This window comes from Orcinus orca, chromosome 2, assembly GCF_937001465.1.
Source record: "Orcinus orca chromosome 2, mOrcOrc1.1, whole genome shotgun sequence".
Lineage (NCBI taxonomy): Eukaryota > Metazoa > Chordata > Mammalia > Artiodactyla > Delphinidae > Orcinus > Orcinus orca.
The window spans coordinates 199605249-199624129 of record NC_064560.1 but is presented as its reverse complement, the minus strand read 5'-3'; the positions used below and the strand labels follow the sequence as shown (position 1 = coordinate 199624129).

Genomic DNA, 18881 nt, shown 5'->3' with positions numbered 1-18881 from the left:
TTGTAATCACACAGTGTATACGTTGGTGTGTAATCGTTAAACCAAATGCATAATGCTTTATGGGTACCCGGGTTCCCGTCAGACAAACTAGAAAGATCCCAAATGCGCTTCTCTGGTTCTCCCTGGGGCTTGACTTAGCAGTACTGAAACTGAGTTTTTGCATGGCTGCAGACAAATGACATTATTTTAGAAACTTGAAAATGTGGACATGAAACTACCTGAGGTTAGAGGCCTGCTTCCATAGAAAAGTTTTTTTTTAACAACTAAATACAAAGTGATCACTTTTTTGTGTAATGTTTGATGGCCCCATATTTAATTTCATTAAAGAAGCTTGTACTAATTTTAACTTTAATTTTTAGTATGTGTACCATTCATTGTGTCTAATCATGGACAACGTTTAAAAACAACTCAAACATAACCATTTGTTGAATGCTTCTCGTAACCTAGGATTTTCGAAGTCCTTTGAATACACTATCTTATTTACTTCTTTGACCCATGAGGAATTTTTATTCCCATTTTACAGATGAGCAAATTGAGGCTTACCGGAAAAAAGCAACTTGCCGAAGATCATACACTAGTAAGTGGTAGATCTAGAATTTAAACCCAGATCTGTCTGATCCCAAAGTCTGTTCCCTTAACCATTGTATGACACAGCCTCTCCAGATGAATATAACCATAAATAAAACTAGGCAATTTGCATGTGTAATCCCATTTAATTCTTTAACAATTATGTGAGGGAGTGTTGTTATGCCCATCTTACAGGTGAGGAAAGAGACTCAGGAAGGTTAAGTAATTTTCCCAGTCACCTGTCTAGTAAATAGTTGACCGCGTTTGAACACTAGCTTGACGCCAAGCTCATTGCACAATTGCACCTCCCATTTCTGGGTCTCCACCACCTTTGGCTGCGTTTTTCCCCCAACCAGGTGCTCACAGTTTGCTAAATAATGGGTACTTGGTGCTTATGAAATCCTTGTCAAATGAGTGCCCGAATTAATGCATTTCAGGCAATGTCCTGGACGGCAGATATGAATAGCTATCGAAAAAGTAAGTTATTAAATTGGCTTTACGATTGTTTAGTTACGGGTGTCTGTGAGTCTCTTTAGCATGAATTAGCCCCCGTAAGCAAGATCAAGTCTGTGTGGACTGAGAACCTTGTGCTTCTGAGCTGAGGGCCACTGAGGGGACCAAGGCATTGCCCTCTGTGATGGGCCTCCCTCTATGACATCCCTCTCTCAGCTCTCTCTGACCTCTAGCATACTTCTTTTTTTTTTTTTTTTTTTTTTTTTTTTTTTGCTGTACGCGGGCCTCTCACTGTCGTGGCCTCTCCCGTTGCGGAGCACAGGCTCTGGACGCGCAGGCTCAGCGGCCATGGCTCACGGGCCCAGCCGCTCCGTGGCATGTGGGATCTTCCCGGACCGGGGCACGAACCCGTGTCCCCTGCATCGGCAGGCGGACTCTCAACCACTGCGCCACCAGGGAAGCCCTCTAGCATACTTTTAAAGCTGTGTGCTATTAGTTAAGCTCCTGTCTCCCCTACTTGAGGATGGGCTACAGGGGATATGCCCCGTTCTCTTTCTAGCACAAGCCTGTAAGTGTACGCATAGGCAGACATTTGAAGCTGCTGGAAGGGAACCGAAGGTTATCTGGTGAGTACAGAGGTGGTGAAGGGTGTTGGCTGTGTTGAGGACTAGTGTCCTAAACCATGGTAATCTAATGCACCATATCAGTAAACATTTCTGAATTGCTAGGCAGCGAGGATATAGGCTCTGCCTACATCACAGGCCCTGCCCAGGGAGACCATGTGTCAACAAGCGGTGGCTAATATCTTCCTGGTGGACACCCGAGTGAAGCTTGTCCCGCTCCGTGGAATTGCTGGCCCTCTGGGCTGGGGTCTCCCTGCCTTTGTGCCTGGCACCACCCCCACCCCGAACCTCTGGCATTCATGGTGCTTCTTTGTAGTTGCCACTTCACTTGTCCATCTTCCTCATTAGGGTAACTAACTGGCAGACAGGAAACTTTTCCTTGAGGAGAACCAAGGCATTTGAACTTTGGCTGAGGACCAGGGACCTTCAGCTGCAAAGGGGACAGATGCCTCTGAGGAGAAGAGGTATCCAGGCGAGGTGTCACTGGGGACAGATGTGACATCTTCTGCCTCCCAAGTATATAACTCTGACCAGCGTCTCTCATGTGTCATTCCTTGAAAGAGAGAAAAAAGTGCGAAGTGGTATCAATTCAGTAGATGATGGAAAAACGTGGGTGACTCGGAGAGCAGGCCCTGCTCTGGAACTGGTTGTGTCCTGGTCACACAACAACTCAGGATGGGACAGTGACCACACTGGTGGCTTCTGGCTCGCCGCAGGTCCTTTCTTTAGGGAAGCAAGGTGGGTGCATGCTGAGCTGGACCCTCACATGCATGACTCTAGTGGCAGTGGGCTGTTGTGGCCCTACGAGGCGTGTGCGCTCAGAGGGCTGGAAGGGGCCGAGGAGTGCCCTGCAGCTGGCTCTCCCGCTGAGACCCTAGGTTCCCGCTCTGATTCCTGACAGCCATTTGCAAACCTTTGTGAGAGAACATCTTAACGTGTTCCCATCTCTGCCACACACTGTCCTCTTTAGCTGGGAGTCTGGCACAGTGCCAGCCAGTTAGCTCACTGAGTGCGGATGGGCCGTGGCCTAGGCCTTGTGATCAAGCACTGGACCCACGCCCCAAGGAAGCACATTCTCGGCTGAGTCAGCTGCCACTTTGGGTAGACTTGCCATCTACGTCTAGTTTTTGTTTTGTTTGTTTTTTGGGTTTTTTTGGCCACACCCTGTGGCATGTGGGATCTTAGTTCTGGGACAGGGATCGAACCCGTGCCCGTTGCAGTGGAAGCACAGAGTCTTAACTACTGGACCGCCAGGGAAGTCCCTAGGTCTAGTTTTTGACAGCAAATATGTATGGTTACCTTCTGGGCTCTGTGTTTCTTACAGGAGGCCTATCCTGCTCCTCTGTGTATGGCCTGGTTTTCCTAAGCCAGTGGTTCTCAAATGTGGGTGAGCATTAGAATCCCCGGAGAGCTTAGAAAAACATAGATTGCTGGGCCCTTCCCAGACTGGGATTCAGTAGGTCTGGGTGGGCCCAGAATTTAGATTCCTATCAGATTCCCAGGGGCTGCAGGTGCTATTTGTTCCAGGAAACACTTTGCCGTAAAGCCAGGGGACCATGTGACTTCGGAGTCCAGGGATCTCTTTTCCCCTCACCAGAGTCTCAGTAGCTTTCTTTTGAGATAGTCCACATGCCGTAATTCAGGCAGGCTGTCTGTGAATTAAAATAAATAAAGAAGAACAAAATTAATGCCCCATGACTGCATTGCAGCAGTGGTCACTAGGCCTAATGGTGAAGTTATGGGACTGGCTGTCGGGAGACTTTGCGTTATACTGACCATGCCCATTAGAATTATGATAATAGTCCCAATGACATAGCATTGCTGCCGGAGCCCTGTCACCCGAGTTCTCTTATAGGCATCCTGACACCTCAGGGGGGTGGCAAGTATGCATGTTACCCCCTCCTCTGGTGGTTGGATAGAGTGAGCCTTGGAGAGAAGATTTACCCCAGGGCTGGGGTCAGGTGTCCTTACTCCCAGCTTTAGGGCCTTTCCCACATTGTAGGGACTACTTATCCTGCTTGGTGTATCCAGATTCTAGCAGTTTGCTTCTCCTCTTTTAGTCGGATTTCAGTGGCTCCAGTGCTCTTCTTCAGACACTTCAGCGAGGAGGTGGGATCTGAGGGCTGAGGATACATTTTCCTTTTGCCACTCATTTTCTTTTTTCTTTTTACTATATTAAAAATTTTAATTCTGTTCAGTAAAAGTCACCATACACAAAATAAAGAAAAACAATGGACTGTTACACACACATAATAACACACACACACAGTCTAAAGAGATAGGAAAGGATTAGTATTCAAAATATACAAAGAATCTTCTACAAATCAATAAGAAAAAGCCAAACAACCAAATTAAAAAATGGACAGAGAATACTAACAGTAGGTTTACAAGAGAAGAAATCTAAATGGCTGATAAAAATAGGAGAAAATATTCAGTCTTACTAAAATGGAGTGTCCACTTTGCCCAACTATCAACAGAATTTTAAACTCTGGCTTTATCAGGTGTTGACCAGATCATGGAAAAGTACAAACTATTATAAGACATCAATAAGTGTATAAATCTACTGAATGACATTGGAAATTATTCTAGCAATGACTACCTGTAATCCAGAAATTCCATTTCTAGGTATATATTCCAGAAATATGGCAAATGTACAGAACAAAAAGTTCATTGTGGGACTTCCCTGGTGGTCCAGTGTTTAAGAATCTGCCTTCCAATGCAGGGGATGCGGGTTTGATCCCTGGTCGGGGAACTAAGGTCCCACATGCTGCGGGGCAACTAAACCTGTGTGCCACAACTACTGAGCACGTGAGCCACAACTTGAGAGCCTGCATGCCGCAACTACAGAGCCCATGTGCTCTGGAGCCTGCGCACCACAACTAGAGAGAAGCCCAAGCGCCACAACGAAAGATCCTGTGTGCAGCAACGAAGATCTCATGTGCTGCAACTAAGACCCGACACAGCCAAAAATAAAATAAATAAATAAATATTTTTTAAAAAGTTCATTGCCTCATTGTTTCTAAAACTAAAAATGGGATTTCCCTGGTGACACAGTTGTTAAGAATCTGCCTGCTAATGCAGGGGACACAGACTCAAGCCCTGGTCCAGGAAGATCCCACGTGCCATGGAGCAACTAAGCCTGTGTGCCACAACTACTGAAGCCCGTGCACCTAGAGCCTGTGCTCCGCAACAAGAGAAGTCACCGCAATGAGGGGCCTGTGCACCACAGCGAAGAGTAGCCCCCACTCGTCACAACTAGAGAAAGGCTGTGTGCAGCAACGAAGTCCCAATGCAGCCAAAAATAACTAAATAAATAAAACAAAACTAAAAATGAATTTCTAATCTAAAATATCCATCAATATAGTATGAGCTAATTAAATTGATGTATATGTATGTATTGAAGTACTACATGGCAGTTAAAAGAATTTACATGATATGAATATCATGTAAAAACATAATGTGGAATAAAACATAATGTGGAATAACATAATGTGGAATAAACATAATGTGGAATAAAACATAATGTGGAATAAAAAACATAATGTGGAATAAAAAACAAAATGCATATATATATGCAAAACATTATGTAATAAATACATAATGTCTAATTTGAATATAACACGTGTGTGAAGAATCAACATAACACCCATGATTGAGGCTGCCTTTGAGATTAAGGAAGAAGATAACAATGTCATTACATGTTAAAAAATTGGGCTTCCCTGGTGGCGCAGTGGTTGAGAGTCCGCCTGCCGATGCAGGGGACACGGGTTCGTGCCCCGGTCCTGGAAGATCCCACATGCCGCGGAGCGGCTGGGCCCGTGAGCCATGGCCGCTGAGCCTGTGCATCCGGAGCCTGTTCTCCGCAATGGGAGAGGCCACAACAGTGAGAGGCCCGCGTGCTGAGGAAAAAAAAAAAAAAAAAAAGATTCAACTGAATATTGTCTTTGTTCTTTCATGAGTAATATAAAATATCTGGAGCAAAGACAACAGGATATTGAAATATGTTAACTCTACATGGGGATACACTGATATTTAATGTATCATTCTCTATAGCTTTGAATATTTAAAAAATATTTGATTCTATTGTGCAAGTACTTATTAGGTACCAGCTGTATACTCAGTGCAGGGCTAAGTAAAGAAAAAATAAGAAAAAGAAAGAAAAGAAATTTTCACATGTTGAGGTATGAGAAGTCATTCTGGCTTATACTTGAGTTAATTTGAATTGTATGCTGAGTAGAACAGCCTGTCTGTGGCGTATCAAACATACACTATATATCTGCTTTAATTATTAAAGAAAAGTGTACACTGACCAGAAGTAATGGATGTCCATGTTAAAAATAAAGATGAAATGCCTCTCTTCCCTGGACGCCAATGCTGGTCCACTTGTGATTATGACTCCCTCCCCAGGTGCCAAGGCCATGCTGACTCACTGTGTACGTGCTGATCTGGTCTTTTTTGAAAGCTGGAAGGAATGTATCCCTGACTTGTATGACGTTCTTTGTTCTGACAGGACATAAAGCTGTGCTGAAAACCATGCTTCTCCAGAGCAGTTTGTCAGAATAATCTGGGAAGCTGGCTTCTGAGCTGTGGTCCTCCGTTTGGCTCAGATGAAACTCTTTTCTATGCCTCTGGTTGTTTATTGGTTATTTTTGTCGATGTTACTTGGCATAGTCAGCAGGATATCAGAAAAACGCACCTGAGGTCACCTGGAGTCTACTTTGGACCAGCACTTGGTACCATTCATGGTCCCTTGAGCCCCTGCATCTTCACAGCACCCTTTAAGTGATTTGGTGAGTTTTTCCTGATATCTGGACCTCCTTGTATTTTTTGTTTGTTTTGGCCACACCATGCGGCATGCGGGATCTAGTTCCCCGACCAGGGATCGAACTGTGCCCCCTGCAGTGGAAGTGCCCAGTCTTAACCACTGGGCCATCAGGGAAGTCCCCTGGACCTCCTTGTATTAAGTGACGGTCCACAACTTTTTTTTTTTCTAATTAATTTTTATTGGAGTATGGTTGCTTTCCAATGTTGTGTTAGCCTCTACTGCACATCTCGGAGTCTTAAGGGGGTACCAGTACATCTCCTACATGAAGAAAACCTAGAGGGAATTTCTAGGCAAGGGATCTAGAGGAAATTTCCATACAGGAAGGCCTGGAAGACATTTTGGAGTGAAGTGTGTTGGCTGACTTTTTTTTTTTAATGTGGCTTAAAACTGGAAATTTAAATTTAATTTTAGACTTGCACTTTATAATAAAATGAATCTAAAAGAAAGGGGGAAATTGTGTTTCTAAAGCCTATCAGCTCCCAGACAGGGAGCCACCCACTGGAAGTCCAGCTGGCTTCCACAATTGGTATGGAACCAATACTTGCAAGTACTTTTCTAACCCTAAAATGGCCAGGAGGAAACTTTTTTTTTTTTTTTTTTTTGCGGTACGCGGGCCTCTCACAGTTGTGGCCTCTCCAGTTGCGGAGCACAGGCTCCAGACGCGCAGGCTCAGTGGCCATGGCTCACAGGCCCAGCCGCTCCGCGGCATGTGGGATCTTCCCAGACCGGGTCACAAACCCGTGTCCTCTGCATCGGCAGGCGGACTCCCAACCACTGCGCCACCAGGGAAGCCCAGGAGGAAACTTTTTTGACATTCCAAAACTGATTTTTATATGCACAATTAAAGAAAGCTAGCTTGATAAAACATCTTTTCAAAATTCTAACCCTGAGAGAACATAAGTACTCCTAGGAGAAAGCTTAAAGTTATAACTCCCATCATGTCCTTGAAATGCAAACACAGCCCACACTGCCTGAGACTACAGCCTTGGCTCAATTAGTAGAAGCCAAAATCAAAGGGGGGAAAAAAAAGGAGGGGGGAAAACCTTTTAAAATTCAAGCAGGATGGTCGGGACTTCCCTGGTGGTACAGTGGCTAAGACTCTGCCCTCCCAATGCAGGGGGCCTGGGTTCGATCCCTGCTTGCAGAACTAGACCCCGCATGCATGCAGCAACTTAGAGTCCGCATGCTGCAAATAAGTCCACATGCCGCAACTAAAGATCCTGCATGCCACAACTAAAAACATGCCACAACGAAGATCCCATATGCTGCAACTAAGATCTGGTGCAGCTGAAATAAGTCAGACAGAGAAAGACAAATATCATATGTTGCCATTTATATGTGGAATCTAAAAAAAGATACAAATGAACTTATATACAAAACAGAAACAGACTCACAGACATAGAAAACAAACTTATGGTTACCAAAGGGCGAAATGGGGGAGGGATAAATTAGGAGTTTGGGATTAGCAGATACAAATTACTATATATAAAGCAGATAAACAACAAGGTCCTACTGTATAGCACAGGGAACTATATTCCATATTTTGTAATAAACTATAATGGAAAAGAATCTGAAAAAGAATATATGCTATATCTATACCTATATACCTATATCTCTATCTATGTATCTATTTATCCCTATATCTATGTAGCTCTGTATCTATCTATCTTTGAATCACTTTGCTGTACACCAGAAACTAACACAATGTTGTAAATCAACAATACCTCGATTTAAAAAAAGTAAGCACTTAAAAATCAAATATTTCTAAATGTAGAAAAAACTAATCCAAATGCTTAAAGGATGATGTGATCTAGGATTACTCTTGAATAAAGGGAAACAAGTTTAAGTTGTTGGTTTGATTAATACAGACATGTTTTTAGGGTCATCAACATCAAATGTAATACTTTTATTGTACCTAGGTTTACTAAAAGTCAGTAAGCTCATGTTGTCTCTGTTACAAAATTTGTCAGCAAGAAAATTAACTTGGTATGATGATATTTTCACAAGTAATGAAGTAGAGATAAATGGGATAAAAGTATTAGGTGAACTCTTAAAGAATGGTTATGTTTGATGGTATGCATACCTAAAAACAGTTTCTCCAGATTTTAGGTAATTTGAAACTCTAGAGTTTTGTTCAATTGAGATAAATGATGGGAATTCATTGAAAATCCAGATCATTTCCAATTAAGGTAAAAATACTGAAACATTCACTGCTAAACATGTCTAAATTTACCTACTTTGTCTTCTGTTTTTTTAAATTAATTAATTAATTAATTAGGCTGCATCAGGTCGTAGTTGCGGCACATAGGCTCTTCGTTGCAGCGCGAGGGATCTCTAAGCGTGGCACGTGGGCTCTAGAGCGCGCAGGCTTAGTTGCCCCACGGCATGTGGGATCTTAATTCCCCAACCAGGGATCAAACCTGCGTCCCCTGCATTGGAAGGAGGATTCTTAACCAGTGGACCACCAGGGAAGTCCCCACTTTGTCTTCTTATGAGAGAAAAAACTGAAGATATTTGGGTTTATTAGACACATGTCTTGTACCACATTAGAAAGAGAAATTATGCTATGAGGAAAAGGTATGTTTTTAAAGGTTATGAAATATGTTCTTAAGTTTGCTAATCAGGAAATACTGATATGACAGAGTAATATCTTGATTCACTAGAGATTAAATTTTTTAAGGGTTAAAAATTATAATATATGTAATTAAAGATACTAAAATAATAAAGTAAGCATTTCAGGTATAAAAAAGTAGGCTATATATTGTTAGTGATAGAAGATATAAAAATGTAAATATCTTTGTTTAGAGAAAACAAGGAGAATAATTTTTTCCTACAGCTGGTTGTTTCTGGATGGAAAAAAAAAGGGGGGGGGAACAGGCGAATATTGATACAGACAATGATGGAAGGTTATGGAAAAGGAAACTGGAGAAAAGAGTTTTGTACATGGTCAGAATTGATTAAGATTAGATTGAATTTAATTAGATAAATAAAATTTGTTATTAAAAGTACGCTGAAGCAAGACTGGATTTGGTTTTCTCTCTCTGTTAAGAGAACAAAGTTTTCTTGGAATGCTGCTTTTGATAACAGATTATATGAATTTCTTTGCCTTTAAGTGATCTGTATTTGATTTTGAATTTTTTTGTCACTTTGGTTAAGTAAATAAGTATTGTTTCACAGTGACCTATGATCCTGTTTGACCAAGTGTTTTGAAACTTTTTGATATTTTTGACAAACTTTCAAAGTATCAAATTCTAATTAAAGTTCTTTTGACCTCCAGCTAACTTTGCGATGCTTCAGAGGGCCCCTGAGGCATCTCAGAAAAATATTTAACTAGGATTATTTGGTAGATTAAATTATGTGGGAAGCATTGTCAAATAAGAGATGACATTAAGCCTTCTTTATGTTATATCTATATAAGTATACGTATTATAAGTATTCCAGAAATTATATGAAATTCCTGGAAATCTTATATGTCCTGACATAAAATGTTATCTGTCATCAGAATTGAGGCTCCCACTGAAGGGACTGAACCCAAGTATTAGGGAAATGCCCTAGCTGTCTTTCACACCATGGCAACAACAGCAGAATCTGTAAAGATCATGGCACATGTAGATAAAGTCCGTTCTGCTTCTACAAAAAGTTAACCCCTCATTGTCAGGCCTTTGCCATCCTGATGTGCTTTTAACATGGCAACAGTCTGCTCCTAAATCAGAAATTAAATGGGTAAACGATAGCTATGAATTAAATAGTTGGGGCTATGGGAAACCCAAGACGGCCACCTGGCTCTTCCCGGCTCCCTGGAAAACACTATTTTTTTATTTGATGGGTTAAAGCCTTCCCTTGCTGCAAGGCTGATACCCCCCAATGACAAACTGTTAGAAAAATGTGCTTTTCCACTTGGGGTACACTTTCCACAATCTCCAGTGATCAAGGCACCCACGTCACTGGGCGAGTCATGCAAGCCTTAACCAAAACCTCACAAACTTCTTGAAATTATCACCGTCACTATCACCCTCAACCATCAGGCAAGGTCAACAGAACTGATGGAAGAACTGGACTCAAGCAGAACAAAAAATAATTACATAGAATTGAATGAACTGATAAACATGACTATGACTTTTATGACGTTTTATCTGAAATGTTACTGGCTTTTCATCTTTGTTTTCCAGATACGGGAATCTTTCCCTTTAAGCTAATTATGACTTACATCAGTTTGATAAATTACACATTTGTAAACAGATTTGAAGCATTTATCTTTTCTCTCTACCTGATCCCTCCAGAATTTATAAACTCTTAGGTTCCCAGTGGCCTTTCCAGGTGAATAGGGAAGGTCACCTCCTGGCAGATATAAGAACCTCAAGACAGGGCTTCCCTGGTGGCACAGTGGTTAAGAATCCGCCTGCCAATGCAAGGGACACGGGTTCGAGCCCTGGTCCGGGAAGACCTCACATGCCGCTGAGCAACTAAGCCTGTGTGCCACAACTACTGAGCTCTTGTGCCACAACTACTGAAGCCTGCACACCTAGAGCTCGTGCTCTGCAACAAGAGAAGCCACCACAATGAGAAGCCTGCACAACGCAATGAAAAGTAGCCCCCGCTCTCATTGCAACTAGAGAAAGTCCACACTCAGCAATGAAGACCCAACACAACCAAAAATAAATAAATTAACTAAATAAAAATTTTTAAAAAGCTTATAAAAAAGAACCTCAAGATATTGTGGAACTTGAGAAGAGAGGGACCCACCTAAATCTGTAGGTATTGCAGGTGGAATCTAATGGCAAATCATTAGCATGACTTTCCTGGTCTTGTGAGACCTTTTAAAAGTTCAATCTGTGGGGCTTCCCTGACAGTCCAGTGGTTAAGACTCCATACTTTCACTGAGGGGGACACGGGTTTGATCCCTGTTTGGGGAACTAAGATCCTGCAAGTAAGCTGTGTGGTGTGGCCAAAAAAAAAAAAAAAAAAAAAGTTCAATCTGAGATCAATTATGAAAAGTTCCAACAAAGCCAAATTTAAAAGAGTCTATATAATCAATTACACTTATGTAAATAACCAGGCAAAGTGTAAGACTAAACAAATTAGTCTTAATTTGACTCTATTTGGTAAAAAAGAGGATAATTTAGAGAGAAAAAATTATGTTTCAATAATATATCTTTATGGGTATTGAGGTTTTATATATACTACGTACTGAGGTTTTGTATTTAATTGAATTTTAAAGAGGATATTCTAAGCTTGTTTCTGAAGCTGATCGCAGTAACCTATCCTTGGATGAAGATCAGATGCCCCATGACCTGCACCCGGGAGATTATGCAGACTGGAAAATACATCATTTAAAGGACTCTTTCTCCAACTTAGATGGTAGGACCCTTCTCAGATACTCTTAAGTAACACATGCACAATAAAACTGACGGGAATTGACTCAAATTTATACCTTCTACCTAAGAAGGGCCTCTGCACTGGACTTGGTCTCTAGAAAGGACTGCTGATCAAAAACCCGTGACTACATTCTATCGACGGGTTATCTTCTTGCTTCTAGTAACGACTTACAAGAAATTCCCATTGACAATGCTGATCTAACTTGGCTTACAGATGGGTCCTACTTAAAATATGAACAAGGACATAACTGAGCTGTATATGCAGTAACATCCACAGTGGACGTAATTGAAAGCTCTTATTTACCAGAAATTAACTCAGCACAATCAGCCAAATTAATTGCCTTAACTTGAGCTTGTCAAGTAGCTAAAGACCAGATAGCAAATATTTGTACTGATGGTCGTTATGCCTTTGGAGTGGCACACGACTCTGGGATGTTATGGCAACAATGAGGTTTTTAACCTCTTCAAGACAGCCTATAAAAAATGGAAAGCAGGGCTTCCCTGATTGTGCAGTGGTTGAGAGTCTGCCTGCCAATGCAGGGGACACGGGTTCAAGCCCTGGTTTGGGAAGATCCCACGTGCCGCGGAGCAACTAAGCCCGTGCACCACAGCTACTGAGCCTGCACGTCTGGAGCCTGTGCTCCGCAACAAGAGAAGGCCGCAACAGTGAGAGGCCCGCGCACCGCGATGATGAGTGGCCCCCGCTTGCCGCAACTAGAGAAAGCCCTCGCACAGAAACGAAGACCCAACACAGCCAAAAATAAATAAATAAATTAAAAAAAAATGGAAAACAGATTGCAGAGTTATTAAATGCTATACAATTACCAAAAGAGTTAGCAATTATTAAAACACCAGAACATTCCAAATCTAAGACTATGGATGGTAAAGGAAATCAGCTTGCCGATGATGTCACAAAGCAAGCAGCTCTAAATAATCATTCTGTCCAGTCTCGAGAATGTCCACTGCTCTCTGTTAACCCTGCCAACTCAATGAAGGATTTCCTTCTACAGGCTCAAGAAATTGCCGCTGAAGAAGAGAAACAGATATAGCAATAAAAAGGGGGAATTTTCAACCCCGTCACACAAATATGGCTTGGACCTGATAAGAAACCTATAGCACCTGCTGGAGCCCCGTTGTCATTGCTCCAGCATATACATTCTTTAACTCACTGGGCACCTGAGAAAATGATTCTATGGGGAAAACAGTACGTTTGGAAACTTTCTCCCATAATGGTTCCTAATGTATATGCTTGCTGTAATATATGTCCTAAATATAATCCTGGAAAGTCATTTCGTGGGTCACAAGGCCACTTTCCCCTTCCCAAGGGACCCTTTGAGGCAAGGCAATTGGATTTTGTCCAGACGCCACCCTCTCAAGGAACTAAACAGAGCTTGGTAATGATCTGCGTGTTTTCACACTGGGTTGAAGCTTTTCCATGCAGGAGAGCAATGGCTTTAACAGTAGGTAAATTGTTATTAGAAAAGACAATTCCTCTTTGGGGAATTCCTCCTGAATTACACAGTGACTGAGGAACTCATTTTACTGGACAAACAATTAAATCTGTTTGTGACATTTGACCAATAATGTGGCATTTTCACCATGCTTATCATCCCTAATCTTCAGGATTGGTAGAAAGGACTAATGGTGCTATCAAAGTGCAACTGGGAAAATGTTCAGCAGCATTTCATCTCTCACGGCCAAAAGCTCTTCTTCTAGTGCTTCTCAACCTTAGATCTATGCCTTTTGGTAAACACTGGCTGGTCCTTTTGAAATAACAGGATGGCCCGTGTGCCTAGATGAGGGAACTATGCGCCGACCTCACTCCAAGGAGATATGCTGCCTTAGGGTGTTGTCAAACTCCTATTGAACATTAAGGAAAATGAAAAATCAGTAGCTGGCTTCTTTTACAGTGAGATCCTGGGAGATGAAGACCTTCAGGGTCATGGGTTACAACCTGCAGATTTTGTTTATTGGAAAAGACATAAAAGATTCCTTGCAGCCACATTAAAAAGGACCTTACCAGGTATTATTAACTAATCCGTGTGCTACCGAAGTAGAAGGCACAGATTCGGGGATTCCCATCTCTCATTCTAAAAAGGCCTCTCTAAAAGGGAACCCTCCTGGGGACTTCCCTGGTGGTCCAGTTGTAAAGAATCCACCTTCCAGCGCAGGGGACGAGGGTTCAATCTCTGGTTGGGGAACTAAGATCCCGCATGCCTCAGGGCAACGAAGCCTGCGTGCCGCAAGTACAGAGCCCTCGCGCCCTGGAGCCCATGCGCCACAACTAGAGAGAGAGGGGAAAAAAAAACCCACAAAAAACTGACACACCACAACTAGAGAGAAGCCTGTGTGCCAAAACGAAGATCCCACTTGTCGCAACTAAGACTTGACACAGCCAAAAAGTATATTTATATAATAATACTAATTAATAATAATAATAAAGGGAACCCTCCTACACTGTTGGTGGGAATGTAAATTGGTGCAGCCACTATAGAAAACAGTATGAAGGTTCCTTAAAAACCTGAAAACAGAGTTGTCATATGATCCAGCAATTCCACTCCTGGGTATATATGCGGACAAAATTCCATTTCAAAAAGACACATGCACCCCTATGTTCATAGCAGCACTATTTACAATAGCCAAGACATGAAAGCAACCTGAATATCCATGGACAGATGAATGGATAAAGAAGATGTGGTACATATATATATGTACACTGGAATGTTACTCAGCCATAAGAAATGAAATAATGCCATTTGCAGCAACATGGATGGACCTAGAGATTATCATATTAAGTGAAGTAAGTCAGAAAGAGAAAGACAAATATCATACGATATCACTTATATGTGGAATCTAAAATATGACAAACGTGAACTTATTTACAAAACAGAAGCAGACTCACAGGCATGGAGAAGACTTGTGGTTGTCAAGGGAGAGGGGGATGGGGGAGGGTTGGATTGGGAGTTTGGGGTTAGCAGATGCAAACAATTATATATAGGATGAATAAGCAACAAGGTCCTACTGTGTAGCACAGGGAACTATATTCAATATCCTGTAATAAACCATAATGGAAAAGAGTATGAAAAATAAAAAAATATGTATATGTATAACTGAATCACTTTGCTGTACACCAGAAACTAAAACAACATTGTAAATCAACTATACTTCAATTTTAAAAAAAACGAAATTTGTACTTACACACACACACAAAAGCCCTCTCCACCTGAATGGACTTTGTCCCCTATTTCTGACACTTGGCTTCAACTAACTGATATCAGATGGCACCCTCACCAGGATGAGAAGAAGATGACAGCAGTGGTAGACAGCTGACCCAGAATCAGGGCCAGACCTGTAAGACCCATCCGACTAGTTTAATTGAAATGTTTACCAAATATTTGTCTCCCTATCAAAACTGAAAGTTATTGTTTTGCTTCTAGCTATACTTTTGCCCCAGTATTCATGATGGAAAGAAAATTCTTTAGTAAAGTTTTCATCACGTATATCTACTGGGATAATCCCCTCATAATATCTATCACTGACTTTTCAGATGTTCCTAATGTTACCACTCACCCAGACCAACCTCCCTCTGACCTAATCTTTCAGGTTCAGATTCCTCAACATATTAATATGTCCATCCCTTTTCTGATACTATCCTCTGTTCTTAGAGACTGGACACAATTTACCCCAGGATGCCCTCATTCTGTTCCTTATTTAATTGAAAAATGTCTTTAAAAAAAGAGAAAAATGTCTTAAAGAGAAAAAGGTGAGTAAATTGTGCCAGCAGTGCCCTTATATCAAATACTTAGTTGACTTTTGGAAAGCCTACAAGAGAAGGGATCCATAGTTTAAAGTTGTGTTGACAAAACTCCCAAATCATGAGGCTGTCAATGATAGCACTCTGGGAGGGACCACTTGTGCTCCCCCAGGTTTTGTCTTCATATGTGGTATTGGAACTGACCTACCTTCCCAAGGATGGGTTCATAAATGTCTTGATAGCTGACAAATAGAAGGTTTATGTTTATTAGGACATTATGTTACTTCATTGTCTATACATCAGGAAATAGATGAATCTCCTTTGTCTTTTCATTACAGAAGCAAGAGATCCAGGTTAGCAAGATACCAAGATATCTGGTGGCACAATCCTTTGGTTCCTAATGCAGGAATATATGTAAACAAAGAGATGATTAGAAATCTATCAGCTACCATTCATCAAATAGCTGAAGAGACTGCAAAAAACACTGCAGCACAACAGACATCCCTAAATTCCTTAGCCAAAGTTGTGTTAGATAACAGGGTTGCCTTAGATGTTCTATTGGCTAAACAAGGACGTGTTTCTGCTATTGCTCATACTACTTGTTGTAATTATATCAATACCACTGGAGAAGTTGAGACGTGCCTAGAAATAACTTCCCCAAAGGCAAGGTGGTTACAAGATGTAAGAAAAACTGACCCTTTAAGTGACCTGTTTAATTGGCACACTTCAGGAATAAGCTATCTTTTCCACTCTGCTTTACAAATGATTATTATTTTCATAATATATGTTACCATTCTTTTCCTAACTATCAGCTACTAATGACATGTATCACTGCTTGCTTTAAGTCTACTGCTAAAGGCACATGTAGGGACTTCCCTGGTTGTTCAGTGGTTAAGACTTCACCTTCCAGTGCAGGGGGTGTTGGTTCGATCCCTGGTCGGGGAGCTGAGATCCCATGTGCCTCATGGCCAAAAAAACAAAATATAAAGCAGAAACAATATTGTAACAAATTCAATAAAGACTTTAAAAAGTCTTTTTTGGTCCACATTAAAAAATATTAAAGAAAAATAAATAAAAACACATGTACTATGTTTGTGTGACAATTCGATATGGTTGATAATATGTATAGCTTATAAAATTCTTCCCGTGTCAATATATGGCTCTGTTTTTATCCATTACACTCAATTACACTCCCCCGCAGTGAGAATAACTAGGCATCTCTATTCCTGTAAAAAAATAAATAAATAAAAATAAAGGAAAGAGGTAGACCTAGGACCAAGGGACATGATAGACCCAGGGCAGGCAGCAACCACCCTGGCATTGAGGGAAAAAAAAATTTTTTTTTTTGCGGTACGCAGGCCTCTCACTGCTGTGGTCTCTCCCGTTGCGGAGCACAGGCTCTGGACGCGCAGGCTCAGCGGCCATGGCTCACGGGTCCAGCCGCTCCGCAGCATGTGGGATCTTCCTGGACCGGGACACGAACCTGTGTCCCATGCATCAGCAGGTGGACTCTCAACCACTGCGCCACCAGGGAAGCCCAGGGACAAATATTTTGATCATCAGTGCTTTCTATTGAAAGATTTACAATCAAAATAGGAGAAATGATGAAAGAGAATTTTACATTTTGAGACACGGGGAAGTCATTCTGGCTTATACACGAGTTAACTTGAATTTTATGCTGACTAGAACAGCCTGTTTGTGGCCTATCAAACATACTTCTACATCTGCTTTAGTTATTAAAGAAAAGCGTGCATTGACCAGAAGTAAAGAACGTCCATGTTAAGAACAAAGATTAACTGCCTCCCTTTCTGGAACACCAGTGCTTGTACTCTTTCAGTGATAAGACTCCCTCCCCAGGTGCCAAGACCATACTGACTCACTGGGTATGTGCTGATCTGTTTTTCTGAAACCTTGAAGGAAGATATCTTTGACTTGTTTGATGTTATTTGTTCTGACAACACATAAAACTATGCTGAAAACCATGCTTCTCTGGAGCAGTTTCTCAGAGTAATCTGGGAAACTGGCTTCCGGGCTATAGTCCTCAGTTTGGCTCAAATAAACCTCTTTTTTAATACCTATTTTAGGTTGCTTATTGATTATTTTCATTGACAATAGGAAGAAGGAAGGAAGGAAGGAAGGAAGGACACACTTATCTTTGGGTCCCTGTCTGTTCCTAAAAGTTCTGCGAGGCTATGAACGATGCCTATCTTATGCCACTGATTTTCATCAGGCAACCACTGTGCTTCCTGACCAAGGCTGATTCAGACATGAGAGATGCAGATGGGCTTCTGGAGATGCTGTATCTGCTCATACACTTGTTCTGTTTGTGAACTGACACCTAAGAACTTGGGAGATTTCACCTAAAAATCCAGATTTCTGGTTCTTTGGAAAGTTGGAAGCCCTGGCATGCTGGAACATATTCCCATGTGGCAGGTTTTCCAGGAAGAAAGTCTCTGTCATTCAGAGCCTAAGATGGGCTGTGAGTGTTCATGGATGAGAGCCACTGTCCCCTCCCCCATCCAGGTGTGCATGTGCACCTATACCTGTCCTGTTACTCCCATTGCCTGCCTCACCTCTGTTGGTCTTCACTCATCTATTCATTTATTCATCCATTCAACCAATATATATCAAATGCCCTCTATGTGACAGCTCTAGGGAATTTAGACATTTAAGACATTGCAGTAGTTTCCTAGGGCTGCTGTAACAAAGTATCACAAACTGCTTGGCTTAAACAACAGAGGTTTAATCGCTCATAGTTCTGGAGGCCAGAGGTGTTGGCAGGGCCATGCCCTCTCTCCTAGCTTCTGGTGGTGTCCAGCAGCCCTTGGCATTCCTGGGCTGGCAGCTGCATCACTCCAGTCTCTGCCTCCATCATGTGACTTTCTTCCCTCTGAGTGTCTCTGTCTTCACATGATATTTCCTCTCTATGTGTGCCTGTCTCTGTGTCTCCTCTCTTCTTAGGACAGCAGATGTAACGGATTAAGGGCTCACCCTACTCCTCAATTCAGTATGAACTCATCTTAACTATTACATCTGAAAAACAGTAGCTCCAAATAAAGCCTCATTCACCTTGTTCAGGGTTAGGACTTCAACATCTCTTTTGAGGGGATGCAATTCAACTCACTACAGACATTAAAAAAAACAACCCTCAAACATTCCAAAATTTACAACATGGCCCTTGCTCATCACCCACTTGGGGAGACAAGACTCCTAAAAAGTCAGCAAAGCACCCCAGTGACAACTTAACCTTTCTGGAGCATGTACAGTGAGATGGCTCCGTGGTC

The 18881-nt window shown here is 41.8% G+C and overlaps 1 long non-coding RNA gene across 1 annotated transcript; it reads left to right on the top strand.

The window, feature by feature from the left end:
• The first annotated feature begins 6130 nt into the window (after positions 1 to 6130).
• LOC117199904 (uncharacterized) lies at positions 6131 to 17675 on the top strand. The gene is made up of 2 exons (XR_007475918.1): positions 6131 to 6433; positions 11713 to 17675. It is a non-coding gene; the product is annotated as an uncharacterized LOC117199904 (long non-coding RNA).
• Positions 17676 to 18881: the final 1206 nt, after the last annotated feature.